Below are 21,550 nucleotides of genomic sequence, written 5' to 3' on the forward strand. Positions count from 1 at the left end.
CAAGCGTTCACCATATGAATGATTTTTAATTCGCGGGTTACGCGTATTATTTTGTACTCGGGTTACGTGTACAATTAAATAAATGAAAATCTTGTGGTCTATTAAAATAACGGAAATGATTGATTACGATAAACTAACGAACTCACCAACCTTTTGGTTGACACTTTTAAGCATGTTTATTCTCAGGTATGAAAGAAATCTTCCGCTGTGCATTTGCTCAATTTAGAGATATTACTTGGAGTCGTTCATCGCAATGGGACCAGATGTTATCGTATTCGTCCAGGTGGATTTGGACGGGTTGTGACACATGTTCAGAGGCGGATCCAGTGTATAAGGGAGGGGGCGCCCGCCCCCGGTGGATTTCGAAATTTTAGTGCAAATTTTTTCGGTTTTTCGATTTTGCCCCAGGTGGAATTTTTTTTTGCCCCAAAACCTCCATATTTTGCCCCAAAACATTCGTATTTTGCCCAAAAACCTCCAAATTTTGCTCAAAAAACTCTATATTTTGCCCAAAAAAAAAAAAATCCCTACGTTTTAGAAAAAATTTCCCCCCCGGTGAAATTTTTTTCTGGATCCGCCACTGCACATGTTCCAATAAAAGATGTAGTGTATGCTTTTATGACAAGAAAAATAGAAATTGTGATAAAAATTGAAAGATGGTGGTGAGAGAATAAATGTAGTTCAGTTATTCTGATCAATTTAAGTACGTCAATATGTTTGTAAAAACAACAACTTTCTTAGTCGGAATCCGTGATTTCACGGGTCATTAAACTAAATGACTTTAGCATTTACACATTCACTTAAGACCTAAAACATATCATATTAAACTGTTTCGTTTAGATAAACTCGTGGTTCCACGGGTCATTTCACTAGTTTATGTATAATACGGTTATAAGGGCGGAGGATATGGTGACCACCGAGGTCATATGACACCATTGAAAACCTTGGACTTATAAGATTGAAAGTAATAATACTATAATATTCTGGATGGTTAAGAAATGACAACCAAATTTAATATGAAACCCATTCACTAAAAACCTTATACTTGTATCCGTATTTTGGCGGCTGATAATTGAATTTGCAAACTGATATTTAAAATAACGCTCAACCCACTTAATAAATGTTTGCCTTTAAAAAAATAATATATTTAATTAATGCATTTGATAAAATTAAGTTACCTTATTCACTAAATTTGGCTGTTTTATGATTTATATTAGAATTAGGAAATGGAATATGCTAAACGTAAAACTTAGGATTATGTTTAAGAATATACTCCATAATATTTAAGTTCTAAAACTATGTTGAATTAATTATAAAGTATAAATATTCTTTTTTTAATATCATATTTTCTTATATAAATTTCGTATTAGTGTTATTCATGGCAACGATTAATTATAAAGATGAAATTAACTTATATATCGAATGTTTAAACGTAGCCCTTAAGGCTACGTTTATCATTTTCCAAATTAAAAATTAAGAACAGACATTAGGATTAGGAATCAATATAATATAGCGAATGCAAATCATCTGATTCATTCTTTATAAAGACTTTCCATCGCATTTGTAGAGACCCGATACCCACCATTAAATTTGTTATATTGTTGAGGTAATTTTAGTCGTATTTCTTATTTACTTATTTGCACTATAAAAATTTAGGATTTATGGATATTTTTGATTAATATCCTAAATAAAAAATAAAAGAATACTGGCTTTATTAATACTACATTTTGAATAATATTCAAAACAAATTATTATATTATCTAATAGACAAAAATGATAAATAGTAACTAGAGGCATTTTCGTTCTTTCACCTTTTTTTGGTTTAATTCTAATTAAATTTCACTACACCAACAAAGACCCCCACACTTTTTTCAAATATTCAAATCGACCCCCCAAACAGGGAGTAAAGTGTCAAATAACCATTTTCATAAAAAAATTTAAATAAACTCCACTCAAATATTCAACGGGTCATATTTTCTCGCTCGCAACGAGTTAAATTTTTCCGACACCATCATTAAACTCGAAATAATTTTAGGAACACAATGTCACTAACTATACGTCCAACGGACGCTTATTAAAAAACGCTAAATATTTGGGGTACTTTTCATACACGTTGATTTTGCGTTAAATTTTTAAAAGTCGATAATTACATAGCTAAACCAGGGGATGGACATATATTGTTAATTTAAAATAACATTTAAATCTTTCACGGGTTATACCTTTTAGTTCGACTCGAGTTGCGCTTCAACGACATCATTCTTTAGCCACGAAATAATTTTACAAACTAAACGCAAGAAAATACATTGAAAACCGAACCTCCGGCGCGAAGCGAGGGTTCAACAACTAGTGAACACTTTTTTGCGCAACATAGCGGTAGCATACAAATTTTGACATGACATTACCCACAAGTAATCCGGACCCATCTTACTAATATCATATTTTGATTTTGCTAAATAAAAGGGATATCTATCTTTAAAGATAAGAACTACCCCACCGCTAAAAAAAGTTATGACTTTTTATAGCCATATATATATTCTTCTAAATTACGATCACCTAAGTTCTTGTTAAAAAGGAAAATTTGTACCAAACTTTCATGATCAATCCAACACATAACAAAGACCATTCACTAGTTTGATACATATATAGTTTATAGCCATTGATCATATTGCTAGAGCGTGCCCCGTGCGGCGCACATCGTAACAATATGTCGACATCCAAAATTAGGAAAGATGAAAGCTTAGAAACATAATTGGATGGGCATACGAAATAACATGAAATCATATGTGCAGAGTTGCAATCTGAATAAATGAAGTAAAAAAGGGTAGTTATATTGGTTCATATAGTCAACTAACTTAATATTTACAGTTATGTTTATCAGCAGGATAAATCATGATGGTTAATTTTCAACTTCAAGTTGGATTCTTGAAACAGAAAGAAAGTTCATCTGCATACTACATTACTACAAATGATTACAAATCAGGGCTTATGAGAAGAATAAACTGCAAAACCTGCACACACACACACACACACACACACAAAAAAAAAAAAAAAAAAAACATGAAAATGGTCAATAACAACAACACTGTTATAATTTAGGAGTTTATAACTACTTTTAATGGCTTGTTTCTTGACAATAGACTACAAATATTAAAGAAGATTGAAGTAGAGAGCAAAACATATTTTGTTCAATAGATGGGGTAATCAATATGGTAGTTTACACCCGTATTTATAGTAAATAATTTATAGTACATGATAGGTGATACAGTAATAAAATATATAATATTGTCAGCCACAATTGACTTTACAACACTCCCCCTTGGATGACAATTTTAGTTCATTATAGAGCAACTAGTACTGCCTCATTAAAAACCTTGCTAAAGAAAAACCCAGTGGGATAAAAACTTTAGTCAAGGGAAAAAGAGTGCAGTATAGAGTTGACTCCCCCTCAAGTAGACATCACTGAGTCGTCACATCTTTTGAACTTGTCTCATGCCAATATTGTAAACGTGTGTTCTGAAAACAGCGGTTGATAGTGCTTTGGTATAAAGATCAGCAGAGTTGTTGATTGAACGTATCTCATTTTAATCTGATTGTCTTTTACGAGATCTTGAGTATATGAGAAGAATCTGAGGTTTTCATCTGAAACTGTATTATCTAAATCTTTTATGTACAAGTTTAGCCCCTGTGATTTGTCTACAGTCTCCTTCATGGTTTGCTCAAACCCTTGTTTCAATTCCTATTCCCTTTTAGTCTTTTCTGAGCCTTACCAACATACCATTCTTTTCCATCAAACTTATGATCGTTAAGACGTCTATGGCTTTGGCGCCCTGTCAGCATTTATATTTTGTTCTGTGACTTTTGATACTCTTCTTTCATTTGTATTATGCAAGCTGCATTATCTTCATATATAGTTGTTGGTGAAGATAGTTGTTGGTCTTTTATAGCGTTCTAGTCCACAAGAATCAATAATGATTTGTGTCATTGATCTCAACCAAAAACATTCCCGAGTAGCTTCATGTAATGCAATCACTTCGGCATGATTTGATGATGTTGCAACAAGTGTTTGTTTTTGAGAACGCCATGATATTGCAGTACCTCCATTTAGGAATACATATCTGTGACACCGCTAATTTTTTTTTTTATATATATACATACGTGGCGGAAGCATTATATTATTTAAATACGATATCAACATTTGTACAAACCGATGTCACGTGTCATTACAACAAATTTCATACGTAACTGGTAAAGACGTAAATACATTAAGTTTTCAAAAGAACATAGTTCAAACTATAAAAGACCACATCAGAGTTAACCCTGTCAAACATAACATCACCATGCCCGTCTTCTCCCAAAAAGCACTATCTACAAAAGCTATCAACCTGCAGGGAGGAGATGGAGGGGAATTAGCAGGAAGCTAAGTGAGTACGACTAACTACAGGCCATAGCATACATAAGTGTTATACTAATCATGTCACGATAGTCTAACACACAAACATCACCCAAGTGCCGTCTACAGAGACTCTGGCGGCTCAGCCAAACCATTAACCACCAGCTGATCGGACTGGGGCTTACCAGAAGTTCCTCCACCACCGTATGTATATACATAATCCACACGCGACGGACGCGTCATTCACATATATATACACCACGGCTGTCTAGGCTACCACAGAGGAACCCAACCCGCAGGTTGATCTCTCCTACCGAGGCTACCACACAATAGGGACGCACTGAGCTCCAGCAGACAAGCATCAACTAACATGCAGTCATCACAACAACTAACCACAACAATAAGTATATCTAACAAGCATGGCAATCATAATATAACATGCTTCTATATACTATATTCTCCAGTTAGTCCCACTCACCAAATACCAGCAAACGAGAAGGTGTTCAGCTATCTAATCACTGAACCTTCTCTTTCTCCTTTTCTCCTGAGAAATACATATACACGAGTTAGTTTATGTCCATAAACACCAAATAACACAATACAGAAAATTTTGTCAGAAAACTGTCCGCTAAAAATTTTCTGCTTAACACTTGTGCACTTTCAAAATTTACATCCTAAACACCAAAATACAAACGGGCAGCATAACAGCTAAAAATCAACACTTAGGTAAAATATTCTGCCCTGAACACTCAGTCGGTCGACTGACTCTTACAGTCGGTCGACTGTCGATACAACCGGTCGACTGACCTTCCCAGTCGGTCGGTTCATTTGGTATTACATCAATCGGCCGAAGGTAAATCTCAGTCGGTTGGTTCACTCAACAGTCGGTCGGTTGTCTTCGTCAATCGGTAGGTTCAACCCTCAGTCGGTCGACTGTCGACCGACAGTCGGCCGAGTGTGTTCATCTTCATCAGAAACTGAACAAAGGCTACGGACTTCACGATGAAATCCTCAAATCTCGATCTAGAGCTCGTTTTAAACACCAAAATCGACCACAACTTGTTCACTACATGTTATAGACTCAAAACCCACAACAATTTGACCATAACAACACTTAAATCACTTGTTTTGACACAAATTTACACTTTTATGAAAACTAACACAAAAACTCCATTTTCTTGAAGATTAAAGCATGAAAAGCTATGAATCTTACCTTGTTAGAATCAATAAATCACAAGGAACACAAAGATATGAACAATTTGAGCTCTAGCTAAAGATTAAGGATTAGGGTTTGATTGTAGGTGAGGAAGATGAAGAACGGGTGTGTTTGGGAAGAAGGGTCTAGAAATGGAAAGAAGAACACACAGACTAGTCACTTAATTTAGGTTAATTTCTCACACAGTGCAACACACGGGTATTTATCAGTTATCTGATATCTTTCGCACATCATTTGGTAGCCCAAACGAAGTCCAAACTAAATAAACAAACCTGTTCTGTGACCCTTGTCACAAACTGGTCCTAACCACATTATTATATAATAATAAATATTAAATAGAAATAAAAGCATATAATAACGCAATACAAACTTAAGGGCAAAATACTAATCTTACAACTAGGCCCGATTGAGGATGTTACAATATCCATTTTGAGATTGAGCTTTATGTGGATCAGATAAAATAACCTGCATCTGCATAACCAACCAAATCTTGTTTTGATTCGTTAGAATAAAATAATCCTAAATCAGTAGTTCCTCGAAGGTTGCGAAATATGTGTTTGATCCTATTCCAGTGTCTTTTGGTAGGGCTGTGAGCTGAACCTTGTCAACAAATTAACTGCAAAAGAAATGTCAGGTCTTGTACAATTTGTAAAATACATAATAACCCCAATTGCACTAAGATATGGAACTTCTGATCTGTAAAGATCTTCATGATCTTCACGGGGATGAAATGGATCAGTGTCAATATTGAGTGATATATCAACCAATGGTTTTGTCTTGTCCATATTGAAACGTTTTAAAAACTTTTTCGTATAGTTTGTTTGATGTACAAGTAAACCATTAGGCATATGCTCAATTTGCATTCCAAGGAAATACTTGATTTTTTTTCAAGATCTTTCATTAAAAAAATTTTAGAAGTTGAATGCTTTAATAGATCTCTTTATTTGTTCATATGATGTTATGATCATTGACATAAACAACTTACAATCACATATCCGGACATTGTTTTCTTAATAAGAATACATGTTCAAATAAGATTATTTGTATACCCTTTTTCTTATCAAGTAATCACTTAATCAGTTATACTATTGTATCAACCCATATAAAAATCTTTGTGATTCAATGGAATACATTTCTTTGAGTTTTGCATTAGATGTTTCTGATACCTTAAACCCTTCATGGATATTCATGTATATATCACTATCAAGTGATTCATTTAAATAAGTAGTAATAACATCCATGAGATGCATTTCTCAATTTTTTTAGAAACTGTTAGGCTGATTAAGTGTCTAAAAGTAATTGCATTCACAACAGGAGAATAAGTTTTCCTCATAATCCATTCATGGTCTTTGAGAGAATCTTGAGTTACAAGTCTAGCTTTATCTTGTAACTTCATTTTTTCTCATTTCTTTTTCGGATAAAAATTCATTTTTTATCTCATACGTTTCACATCTTTAAAAGAGATAACGATTGATCCGAAAATTTTCTTTTATTGAGCGATTCTAATTCAGCTCGTATTGCTCCTATCTATTGAGTCCAATCATGTCTATTTTGACACGCAATGACAGATTTTGATTCCAGGTCATCATCTTTATTCATGATGTCATATGCAATATGAAAATATCTCAACAAGATTTATCATTTCATTTCGGTTCCATAATATTTTTGAATGTGCATAATTAATTGAAAATTCCGTATTTGGGTCATCAATCTCCTCTGCAGAAAGAGTATTGATTTGTGGTTCTTCTTGAACACCTTTTTTTTTTACCTCATTATCAGCTGATTTTCCTTTTCGAGGATTTTATCTTTGGAACTAATTTGTCTTCCACGTTTTAGACATGACAAAAGACTCATGAGTGACATTTGTAATGACCCGAAAATTTTCGACTAATTTTAAACCAAACTCTCGATACGATTTAATATTTTTGACACAATAAGAAAAAGTCTGTTAGGTTGAGTCTCAAAAATTTTGAACTGTTTCATATATTCAAATGACCTTTGACTATTCCCGACGATTCATGAACAAATTGTGTGTAAACAAATATGTGAATATAAATATAAGTGTATATATAATGATTTGAATTAATATAATACAATTTAATCAGTTAAATTGTAAACATAAAGTAATATGCAAAATAAGTAAGCTGTTACTAAAATGAATCTATATACATATGAATTCTATACATTGTAATATACATAAAAATTTATAAAGATTAAATATTTAATATATGTTATTTTATAATATATAATTAGTAAATATGATAAATATATTAAATATATTAAATGTAATTACAAGTTGAAAATACAATTGTTATAATAATATTATTATATTTTTTTTTCTATTAACCCTTCTTATTATCATTGTTGTTAAAAATTATTATTAATTATTATCATCATTTATATAATTATTATGATTATTGGTATTATTATTATACTTATTTATTTATTAATACTAGGATCCAATATTTTGTTTCACATTACCATCAAGTTAGAATCCTGTTTGTAAACTTGTACTAGGCGAATCTCAATCCACAGACACAAACAAAATTTAGTTGAGAGTCATACTCAACTTTTATTGATTCCTGATTAAATTATGTTGACCCACAATTGCTATAAAGCTCGAATAATTCAGTGTTAAGAGATACCAGTCGATCTCACAATATCATCTATTGATTTCGATTACCGGTAATAACATTTGTCTGATTTAATTATTAATATATATTTAAACTTATTAATTATTAATATTAAGATAATAAATATAAAAACACAAATGTGTACGAATCTGTTTCATATCAAAATCACAGAATTGTACGATTCTATTTCCAATCCCTATCTGACTTATATTTTTCTTCTTTCCTTCTTACTGATTGAAGATTCCTGTCCACTGATTTGTACGAGTCGACTCCTATTCACAAGCTAAAACAAAATCTGTTGAACGTAGCTATCTGTTAATTATCTTTTGATTTTCTTCTGACTGAAAAATTATGTCCTTCCTGTCTGATTCTTTATGTCGATATCATCCTTACTACAATAGAAACTCGATTGATTATTGATACAGCATCAAACAATAATGAAAGAAATGGATTCATGCAATAAACTTAGATGACCTTGTACATTTGTATACATACCCCATTTATAGTTTCGGCAACAACACCACTTCGCCACCTTAAACAACCAAACCGGCAATCATCTTTCGTCCTTCCGTTGTTAGTCGAACCAAAGCAACAACACCCATCACAAACCTCCATGAACACCACTTAAGTCTTCATCCTCGAGAAACCCTCACTTTCCTCTCCCTCTATCTTACTTCTATTATCTGTTTCGAATCACCTTACTACTCGTTCCAGCTTTCTTATCCTAGTCGTTTTCTAACAAACCCAAAACCATTACGTTACCACTCATGTTTTATTCGATCAACCCACCTGATTCAACTTCCACGATGCTGCATACTTTCCTGTTCAATCGAAAATCACAACTACTCGTTATTTACCTGCTATTTCTCGTTATTATTTCTGTTTAGTCAAGCCAAGTAGAAACCGAAACCCTCACCACCTTTATCCAATTTTTTTTTCTTCTCTTCTCTTTATAAACCCAAGTACCAAACCAACCCTAATACCATTATATATATCATGATTACCGTTGTTATTTTTTTTCTATATGGTCGACAACCTCTAAAGAAGAAGTACTCCACTCCACTTACCTTTATATTTTTAGTGGGATACCAAGAAATATTAGTCAATAAAGAAAAGTGTAATATATTGATTGAGGTGTGGGACAAGTTATGAGCATTATGAACGACCCAAAATTTGTGTAAGTGAGCTGTTTCGAAACCCCACATACACTTAAAAATTTCGGATAAAAGGTTTATCAAAAGAGATTGGTTTGTTTGCTAGTATTTTTACCAACAAAAGAAAGAATGAGGTGATGCATGATTACCACCACCACCGAATTTTTTTTATGTGCTCCCCACTAACTAGTCAACAATTATGGTGGAGCAAGGTATCAATTTTATGGCCAACACTCATGATGCATACAACCCCACCAATACATCGATGGGTGTAGAAAGGAACATGTTAGCAGCCTTTGAAAGCAACAACGTGGGCATAAATATATATTTGGACTCCTGCTTGAAAACTGCACGAATTGATTTGGTGGGCCGGGAACTAGTTAACGATTGGGCCGAGATAGGTTGTTAGTCTTTTGGGCCGTATATATTTAGGAGCTATCGGCCAAAGACCCAACACAAATAACTCAATACACATGTAAGTGTAATCTGTTTCAGTACTATATATATACATATACCTCGCTAGTTTGCTGTTGAATATGAATGATAAATCACGATGAAGTTGTAATATATGGTATTGTGATGAGGATGATTAGATTATTAAGCTTATGGTCATGGATCAATGATGATTAATGATGATGATAACGAGAGTAGATGATGACGGGTTCTGATAATATAACAAAGATAATTATGATCGTGATCTTATGTTATTGATTAATGATGATGATTAGATTAGGATTATGATTATGATTTATAATTATGGTTATGAATTATGATTATGATTTATAATTATGATTATGAATTATGATTATGATTTATAATTATGATTATGAGTTATGATTATGATTTAGGATTATGGTTATGATAAAGAATAATGATATAGCAAGAATAAATGGTGTATGATGATAATTGAGATGAATTGATTAGTGAAGGAGAAGATGGACAGTTAATGCGGGTTATAGAGATGGAAGTCGGGTATTAAAACAGAAAGGAGAAAATGGAGGGACGGTTATGGGTGTTGGTGTATAACCGAGAGGTCTTGAGTTCGAGCCTTGGCCATGGCATTTATTTTTAGGCGTGTTTTGAAGGCAGATGGGTATGATAATGTTTTGATGGTTTATATAGTTTTAGGCTGGGATTAAAATCAGATAAGCGAGGTCAGAGGAATGGTTAAGGATGTTTCGGGTTAGCGGGACGTCGCGGGTTCAAACCCGGACTTGGGCATTCTTGTTATTTTTAAGGGCTACTTCTTGTGAGGTAGTTTTCTTATTATTATTATTATGATTATTATTATTATTATTATTATTATTATTATTATTATTATTATTATTATTATTATTATTATTATTATTATTATTATTATCATTTTTATTAAAAACTATCATTTTTATTAAAAGTAACATTTTTATTATTATCATTATTAATAAAAGTATTATTATTATAACTATTATTTTAAAACATGTAATATTATGTAAAAATATACTCAATACGTACAACATAACTATATTAATAATTTAATGAAACATATAAGCTATAAAATGAAATGACTAATGAATACATATATAATTTGTTCGATTACAATTATATGTGTTAATATATATAATGGATATAGGTTCGTGAATTCGAGGCCAACCCTACACTTGTTCAATGTCGTTATATGTATTTTTACTACAAAATACAGTATGGTTAGTTTCATTTGCCTTTTTACCCTTTATATTTTTGGGCTGAGAATACATGCGCAATTTTTATAAATGTTTTACGAAATAGACACAAGTAATTGAAACTACATTATATGGTTGAATGATCGAAGCCGAATATGCCCCTTTTGCTTGGTAACCTAAGAATTAGTAAACCGATCTACTAATTGACGCGAATCCTAAAGATAGATCTATGGGCCTGACGAACCTCATCCAAAGTACCGGATGCTTTAGTACTTCGATGTTGTTTTTATCATGTCCGAAGGATTTCCCGGAATGATAGGGGATATTCTTATATGCATCTAGTTAATGTCGGTTACCAGGGTTCACCATATAAATGATTTTTATGCAGATGCAGTTTGCGAAATGCCTGATATGCATGTTAATAAGAAATGGAAAATATGAAATCTTGTGGTCTATTAAATTGATGAAAATAAAATGATTACTATAAACTAATGAACTCACCAACCTTTTAGTTGACACTTTAAAGCATGTTTATTCTCAGGTTGAAAGAAATCTTCCGATGTGCATTAGCTCATTTTAAAGATATTACTTGGAGTCATTCATGACATATTTCAAAAGACGTTGCATTCGAGTCGTTGAAGTTCATTAGAGATTATTATTAAGTAAATGACAGATTAGGTCATTTATAGTTTGGATATTATGAAATGGTATGCATACCTGTCAACTTTCGATGAAATGAAAGGTTGTCTTTTAAAAACGAATGCAATGTTTGTAAAATGTATCATTTAGAGGTCAAGTACCTCGCGATGTAATCATATGTAATGTTCTCATCCATATGGATTTGGTCGGGGCATCACAGGTGGTATCAGAGCGGTGGTCTTAGCGAACCAGGTCTGCATTAGTGTGTCTAACTAGGAGTTGTTAGGATGCATTAATGAGTCTGGACTTCGACCTAGTAGTTGTTAGGTTATGTTATTAAGTCTGGACTTGAACCTGGTCTGCATGTCAAAAGTTTTTGCTTACCACCATTTGTCGAAAAATATCTACTTATCATTTTCAGTCTCGACACGTCTTATTGCAATTATTGCATAGATGGTGTACAGACAAATTCACATCCTATCACATTAAATCTTGTCTGACACATTTCCTAAATTCTCTCCGTTATCTACGAGATCTTCTGTACCATATTTAGGTATTCTATATAATTAGAATATCATCCGACATCCGAAATTCATTTCATATCGAAAATCCTTTATTCAATCGTACGCAATGGAACTCACCACTAGTTCAAGTCCATCGGATTCCGATATGGAGTCCCACTTCAGCTCCGAAAGCAGCGTCACCAGAATGAATCAACCAATAATCCATCCTCAATTCATCTGATGGGTTCGTAGTCGACTTAATCAATGGAGACAAGAAGAAGGCGATCCTTTCCATCAACCGAATTCACCTCTTGGTGAAGAACCTGAATCACTTACCGGCGAACCAATCCGAAACACCATTTTCACCCTCATTACCCGAATATCTCGCCATAGTTATATACTATCTCAAATTCAAAACCTTATGCATTTGCTCGTTCCGACCGACAATCATCCCGGAATAATAGAAGAAGTCAACGAGCTTTGCACCCGAGTTGTAGCTTGAAAAATATGGTGCAAAATGTACCAGCTTCATCAACATTACCGACATCAACAGTACCACCAACAACAACATCCGCATCCCAAACCTCAATTTCACATTCTGTCCCACGAACATCAACATCATACGCACCATAGATACCAAGGAGTACCAACAGCAATGAACAATGAAGTATTGATCCATAACTTCATTAATATTCTGCGAAGAATATGTGGATCCTAATAATTAACGATGAAGTATTGATCCATAACTTCATCAATATTCAGCGAAGAATATGTGAATCCTAATAGTTTTAGGGATTACTTATTCTAGCTCAAACCGAAAAGCAAATGAGATTAATATCATATTAACTCATTAAATACATGATTACATCCGAAGAAAATATATATGTATATATGTTTTCATAAAGATTGTAATTAAAAATTCTTTTGTACAAACTGTTAATGGTGAAAATATTTTAACGGGTAGGTAATACCCGAAGAATATTTATATTTCACATTAATAAGTTACACTGTACATTCTTCAATTCAGATTCAGCAGTCATTAACAACACTGCTCAAATTCACACATATACGTATCCGTTCACCAAAGAACAACTATTTTCATCCAAGTTCAATTTCATATTCGGATTTTGACCGATCAAAATCCAAGTCAAGATTTGACAAGTGGCATAATGAAGAAAATAATGAACAAAATAAAATTGATTAGTAACCAATTAATTAACTACGTAAAACTTTAAAACTATATTAACCAAATCCTAGCTAACTGTTTCTAGCTAACTGTTCCTATATGACTATTTCCTTAAAATATACTAGTTTTGGTGGAACTATTGAACTATTGGACTATTGGACTACTATTATGGACAATTAAAAAGTATTAAAAGAGTAGGAAATATTAAATACAACACATTTCGACTTAAAAGATTGTAAATAAATTACATCTACTATAGATAAATATTTCCTCAAGTTTGCCACTTGATTTTCATCTTAAACCTCATTTGTATCTTGAAGATTACAATCTGCGTTCAAACCTTTCGTGATTCCTGAAAACACCTCAATCGGGAGGATGAATCAACCGCACTTCATCTACGGAAGAAAAGATTTACGCATATAGTTATGCACCTGAAAAATTCTCGGAACCTGTATAAATGTTTAACACGTATCTGTGCTAGCTTCTTTGGCATTATTATTTTCGAAAATAACAACGCAATTTCTTTTCAAATTAGCCAATTTTGTGACAGCTCCAGCAAATCAACTTCAAGTTATTTATTCGAATACACCCTATTATAAAGATTACCCCTTCATCATCGTTACCGGGGAACCGTTTACACCCCATCACATTATCAGAAAACTAAGCAGCAACTTCATTACTCATTGACTTAAGTCTCTCCGAAGAACCATTATGGTTGTTCATTAAAACCTTACCATATACTCATCAATATCTTATAACGAGAATTACCATACCAATTACCGGGAATTAGCAATCAGTATTTTGAATCTTGCAGCGTTTCTACATCAACAGTTATATGTATATATATATAACATTTATCTTTTAGAACTATGATCTTCCAGTCTGAAATTCTGAAAAGCACCCAGTCTACGAATCAATACTCTGAATTCTGAAAAAGCTGAATGAAGCAGCAAAAACTGTAAACGACTTTAACCGTCGAAAGTTTGATGATAAAGAATAGTATGTTGGCAACGTTCAGAAAAGTTGGAACTGAAAAACGGATTGAGCAAACTATGAAGGAGACTGTGGACGAATCACAAAGACTAAACTTGCCTTCAAAGAATCCAAAGGATTCAATGCCTGCTGAAGTCTTTAGCTAATATCTTGCTCCTTACTCTAAACCCTTGCGGACAATATTCTTCATCATCCTCTGATTTTAGATATTCTAAGATATTATCATATCTTTCATTATAAATATCCTCGATATTTCTGAAGATATTTTCATAACCATTCTTATCTGAAATCATTACCTCTTCGCGCTATCTGTGTTACATCATAAAAGAAACTGTTTTAGTTTCTATATTCTGTAACAATCGAGTTTAAAATATGAATGTTTTGAAGTAGTGTTGGGAACTGATGCATGAGTTAGTATAATATAATGACACTTGATCAACGTGATTATATTACAGTAATTCATGCTGAGTTTCTAATGGAATGTGATGATTCACAGTACCATCATCATGTGCCATGTTACACGACTCTTACATTCTATCTAATCTATAAACATATCAAGAGCATATTTTCTTGATAGTTATATCTTTTCTTGTGACTTTTGATAATTTGACAAGTCAAATCGAGTTGTGGAAATAAGGGAACAAAGAGGGTGGATTTATAGTGAAATATTCGACAGAGCAATCAAAACAGATGATCGCATTTAAAGCGGATCTTAATTCCCGTGATTACCGAAGAATCAAATCTTATTATTAAGATTTTCCCCAAACCTCTTGAACTTGGTAATCAATCATATCTACGTCAAAAGATATGACGAATCTATACCTACTCATTTCACTCTTTGGTGATAGCTTCACTCGTACTCTTCACAAAATCAAATAATTTTATCCATATTACTCAATGATGATAAAACTCTATTTATCAACTCATATTTGTCATGAAAACATTCTTATTGTTATCCATGACGACCTCTATCAAATTTCGGGACGAAATTTCTTTAACGGGTAGGTACTGTAATGACCCGGAAATTTTTGACTAATTTTAAACCAAACTCTCGATACGATTTAATATTTTTGACACAATAAGAAAAGTCTGTTAGGTTGAGTCTCAAAAATTTTGAACTGTTTCATATATTCAAATGACCTTTGACTATTCCCGACGATTCACGAACAAATTGTGTGTAAATAAATATGTGAATATAAATATAAGTGTATATATAATGATTTGAATTAATATAATACAATTTAATCAGTTAAATTGTAAACATAAAGTAATATGCAAAATAAGTAAGTTGTTACTAAAATGAATCTATATACATATGAATTCTATACATTGTAATATACATAAAAATTTATAAAGATTAAATATTTAATATATGTTATTTTATAATATATAATTAGTAAATGTGATAAATATATTAAATATATTAAATGTAATTACAAGTTGAAAATACAATTGTTATAATAATATTATTATATTTTTTTTTTCTATTAACCCTTCTTATTATCATTGTTGTTAAAAATTATTATTAATTATTATCATCATTTATATAATTATTATGACAATTGGTATTATTATTATACTTATTTATTTATTAATACTAGGATCCAATATTTTGTTTCACATTATCATCAAATTAGAATCCTGTTTGTAAACTTGTACTAGGCCACAAACAAAATTTAGTTGAGAGTCATACTCAACTTTTATTGATTCCTGATTAAATTATGTTGACCCACAATTGCTATAAAGCTCGAATAATTCAGTGTTAAGAGATACCAGTCGATCTCACAATATCATCTATTGATTTCGATTACCGATAATAACATTTGTCTGATTTAATTATTAATATATATTTAAACTTATTAATTATTAATATTAAGATAATAAATATAAAAACACAAATGTGTACGAATCTGTTTCATATCAAAATTACAGAATTGTACGATTCTGTTTTCAATCCCTATCTTACTTATATTTTTCTTCTTTCCTTCTTACTGATTGAAGATTCCTGTCCACTGATTTGTACGAGTCGACTCCTATTCGCAAGCTAAAACAAAATCTGTTGAACGTAGCTATCTGTTAATTATCTTTTGATTTTCTTCTGACTGAAAAATTATGTCCTTCCTGTCTGATTCTTGTTACATGTCAATATCATCCTCACTACAATACAAACTCGATTGATTATTGATACAGCATCAAACAATAATGAAAGAAATGGATTCATGCAATAAACTTAGATGACCTTGTACATTTGTATACATACCTCATTTATAGTTTCGGCAACAACACCACTTCGCCACCTTAAACAACCACACCCACAATCATCTTTCGTCCTTCCGTTGTTAGTCGAACCAAAGCAACAACACCCATCACAAACCTCCATGAACACCACTTAAGTCTTCATCCTCGAGAAACCCTCACTTTCCTCTCCCTCTATCTTACTTCTATTATCTGTTTCGAATCACCTTACTACTCGTTCCAGCTTTCTTATCCTAGTCGTTTTCTAACAAACCCAAAACCATTACGTTACCACTCATGTTTTATTCGATCAACCCACCTGATTCAACTTCCACGATGCTGCATACTTTCCTGTTCAATCAAAAATCACAACTACTCGTTATTTACCTGCTATTGCTCGTTATTATTTCTGTGAAACCCTCACCACCTTTATCCAATTTTTTTTTCTTCTCTTCTCTTTATAAACCCAAGTACCAAACCAACCCCAATACCATTATATATATCACAATTACCGTTGTTATTTTTTTTTTCTATATGGTCGACAACCTCTAAAGAAGAAGTACTCCACTCCACTTACCTTTATATTTTTAGTGGGATACCAAGTAATATTAGTCAATAAAGAAAAGTGTAATATATTGATTGAGGTGTGGGACAAGTTATGAGCATTATGAACGACCCAAAATTTGTGTAAGTGAGCTGTTTCGAAACCCCACATACACTTAAAAATTTAGGATAAAAGGTTTAACAAAAGAGATTGGTTTGTTTGCTAGTATTTTTGCCAACAAAAGAAAGAATGAGGTGATGCATGATTACCACCACCACCGAATTTTTTTATGTGCTCCCCACTAACTAGTCAACAATTATGGTGGAGCAAGGTATCAATTTTATGGCCAACCCTCATGATGCATACAACCCCACCAATACATCGATGGGTGTAGAAAGGAACATGTTAGCAGCCTTTGAAAGCAACAACGTGGGCATAAATAAATATTTGGACTCCTGCTTGAAAACTGCACGAATTGATTTGGTGGGCCGGGAACTAGTTAACGATTGGGCCGAGATAGGTTGTTAGTCTTTTGGGCCGTATATATTTAGGAGCTATCGGCCAAAGACCCAACACAAATAACTCAATACACATGTAAGTGTAATCTGTTTCAGTACTATATATATACATATACCTCGCTAGTTTGCTGTTGAATATGAATGATAAATCACGATGAAGTTGTAATATATGGTATTGTGATGAGGATGATTAGATTATTAAGCTTATGGTCATGGATCAATGATGATTAATGATGATGATAACGAGAGTAGATGATGACGGGTTTTGATAATATAACAAAGATAATTATGATCGTGATCTTATGTTATTGATTAATGATGATGATTAGATTAGGATTATGATTATGATTTATAATTATGGTTATGAATTATGATTATGATTTATAATTATGATTATGAATTATGATTATGATTTATAATTATGATTATGAGTTATGATTATGATTTAGGATTATGATTATGATAAAGAATAATGATATAGCAAGAATAAATGATGTATGATAATAATTGAGATGAATTGATTAGTGAAGGAGAAGATGGACAGTTAATGCGGGTTATATAGATGGAAGTCGAGTATTAAAACTGAAAGGAGAAAATGGAGGGACGGTTATGGGTGTTGGTGTATAACCGAGAGGTCTTGAGTTCGAGCCTTGGCCATGGCATTTATTTTTAGGCGTGTTTTGAAGGCAGATGGGTATGATAATGTTTTGATGGTTTATATAGTTTTAGGCTGGGATTAAAATCAGATAAGCGAGGTCAGAGGAATGGTTAAGGATGTTTCGGGTTAGCGGGACGTCGCGGGTTCAAACCCGGACTTGGGCATTCTTGTTATTTTTAAGGGCTACTTCTTGTGAGGTAGTTTTTTTATTATTATTATTATTATTATTATTATTATTATTATTATTATTATTATTATTATTATTATTATTATTATTATTATTATTATTATTATTATTATTATTATTATTATTATTATTATTATTAAAAACTATCATTTTTATTAAAAGTAACATTTTTATTGTTATCATTATTAATAAAAGTATTATTATTATTATTATAACTATTATTTTAAAACATTTAATATTATGTAAAAATATACTCAATACGTACAACATAACTATATTAATAATTTAATGAAACATATAAGCTATAAAATGAAATGACTAATGAATACATATATAATTTGTTCGATTACAATTATATGTGTTAATATATATAATGGATATAGGTTCGTGAATCCGAGGCCAACCCTACACTTGTTCAATGTCGTTATATGTATTTTTACTACAAAATACAGTATGGTGAGTTTCATTTGCCTTTTTACCCTTTATATTTTTGGGCTGAGAATACATGCGCAATTTTTATAAATGTTTTACGAAATAGACACAAGTAATTGAAACTACATTATATGGTTGAATGATCGAAGCCGAATATGCCCCTTTTGCTTGGTAACCTAAGAATTAGTAAACCGATCTACTAATTGAAGCGAATCCTAAAGATAGATCTATGGGCCCGACGAACCCCATCCAAAGTACCGGATGCTTTAGTACTTCGATGTTGTTTTTATCATGTCCGAAGGATTTCCCGGAATGATAGGGGATATTCTTATATGCATCTAGTTAATGTCGGTTACCAGGGTTCACCATATAAATGATTTTTATGCAGATGCAGTTTGCGAAATGCCTGATATGCATGTTAATAAGAAATGGAAAATATGAAATCTTGTGGTCTATTAAAATGATGAAAATGAAATGATTACTATAAACTAATGAACTCACCAACCTGTTGGTTGACACTTTAAAGCATGTTTATTCTCATGTTGAAAGAAATCTTCCGCTGTGCATTAGCTCATTTTAAAGATATTACTTGGAGTCATTCATGACATATTTCAAAAGACGTTGCATTCGAGTCGTTGAAATTCATTAGAGATTATTATTAAGTAAATGACAGATTAGGTCATTTATAGTTTGGATATTATGAAATGGTATGCATACCTATCAACTTTCGATGAAATGAAAGGTTGTCTTTTAAAAACGAATGCAATGTTTGTAAAATGTATCATTTAGAGGTCAAGTACCTCGCGATGTAATCATATGTAATGTTCTCGTCCATATGGATTTGGTCGGGGCATCACAACATTATTGCCAGCTTTTGGAATTTCAATTCTTGCTAGAGCATTTACTGCTGATATATATGATTTAGTCACTCTTTTCGCATCTGTAAATGCATCGGGCAATTTATTCGCAAGTTCTTGCATATGCATTATTTTTTGAATTTTTGTTTCGCATTCTTTTGTGCGAGTATCAAGATACCTTAATTGATGTTCACATCATGAAACGTCATTTTATTTATTTTTTCATTTCTCCCCCTAATCTAGGGAACAATTTTTCATTAAAATGACAATCAGCAAAAACGTGCTGTAAAAACATCACCCGTCATGGATTCAATATATCTTATGATTGAAGATGTTTCATATCCAACATATATTTCAATCCTTCTTTGATGAACCATTTGTTGTGGTGGTGCAATTAAAAATACACTGCACAACCAAATGTTCTAAGATGGAAAATATTTGGCTCTCGACCAAAATTAAGTTGGTAATGGAGAATATTTATGACTTGCACTTGGTTTAATGCGAATTAATGTCGCATCATGTAAATTTACGTGTCCCCATATAAATATTGAGAGTTTTGTACTCATTACCAATTGTCTAGTTATTAGCTGCAAGCGTTTATCTATTGATTCAGCTAAACCAATTTTGTGTATGCACATGAGTAACTGGATGTTCAACAACAATCCCTGTAGACATATAATAATCATTAAATGCTTGAGATGTTAACTCACCAACATTATCAAGTCTCATCCTTTTAATGGTGTAATCAGAATAATGTGTTCTCAATTTAATAATTTGTGCAAGAAACTTTGCAGATGCCATATTACGGCTTGATAACACACAAACATGAGACCATCCGCTAGATGCGTCTATTAGAACCATGAAATATCAAAATGGTCCACATGATGGATGAATTGGTCCATATATATAACCTTGAATTCTTTTAAGAAACATTGGTGATTCTTTCTCAATATTCTTTTCATTAATCACCATATGTGCTTTTCATTAATCACCATATGTGCTTTTTCATTAATCACCATATGCGCTTTTCATCATATATCCTTTTCACCATACGCGCTTTTAATCATATGCGTTGCGCTTTTTCATCATATGCACTTTTCATCATATGCGCTTTTTATCATATGCGCTTTTAATCATATGCGATGTGCTTTTCATCATATGCGCTTTTCATCATATGCGCTTTTCGGTGCTACATAGGTATTTCTCATTTCCGGTTATCATTGACTGATAATCATATCCATTATGATATATATCAGAGAAACTTAACAAATTTCTCTTTGATTTGGGAGAAAACAAAGCATTATTTATCAAAAAATTCGTACCATTTGATAATATGAATTTTTGTCTTTTTCATTCCTTATATCAAGTTTTCAAGACATGATATAGTATTTATAATTCCTTCATTTGATTTAAATCAATGAAATATTTTTTAGATTTTATCATAGTGTGTGTGTATGTTACTACTATCTGCAATACATAGCTCTTTACCATTTAATTGATGTTGTATTTCAGCAGTATTTATACTAAAACTTCAAATAAGATAGGCAAATAATGAGTTATATTTCAGCAAGATAATCAAATTATATTACCTGCAAACAAGTTACAATCTGAAGTACATAAAAGATAACACTTAATAAACATACGCGTTATGGTCTAAAACCATTTATTTATGAGTGATACATAACAAGCTAGGCATCTTAGAAAATTCTAACCATTCAAGTCTCAAGGTAGCTCAGGGTTTATTTAA

General features: G+C 32.1%; 1 protein-coding gene across 6 annotated transcripts in view; it reads right to left on the bottom strand.

Moving 5' to 3' along the window:
• Positions 1-3,191: 3,191 nt before the first annotated feature.
• LOC139861720 (disease resistance protein RML1A-like) overlaps positions 3,192-21,550 on the bottom strand; it is a 37,090-nt gene continuing 18,731 nt past the window's right edge. For 4 of the 6 annotated variants that reach the window (XR_011763914.1, XR_011763913.1, XR_011763911.1 and 1 more), the window contains 2 exons: positions 16,633-16,958; positions 16,231-16,529 (listed from right to left, as the gene is read on the bottom strand). The gene's annotated coding sequence lies outside the window, so the exon portion shown is untranslated. Of the gene's footprint in view, positions 4,383-4,868; positions 4,935-6,000; positions 6,223-16,230; positions 16,530-16,632; positions 16,959-21,550 lie in introns of those variants that run through there. The other 2 variants (XR_011763915.1, XR_011763916.1) reach the window with 2 other exon arrangements.

Source organism: Rutidosis leptorrhynchoides, chromosome 8 (genome assembly GCF_046630445.1).
Source record: "Rutidosis leptorrhynchoides isolate AG116_Rl617_1_P2 chromosome 8, CSIRO_AGI_Rlap_v1, whole genome shotgun sequence".
In the NCBI taxonomy this organism is placed as follows: Eukaryota; Viridiplantae; Streptophyta; class Magnoliopsida; order Asterales; family Asteraceae; genus Rutidosis; species Rutidosis leptorrhynchoides.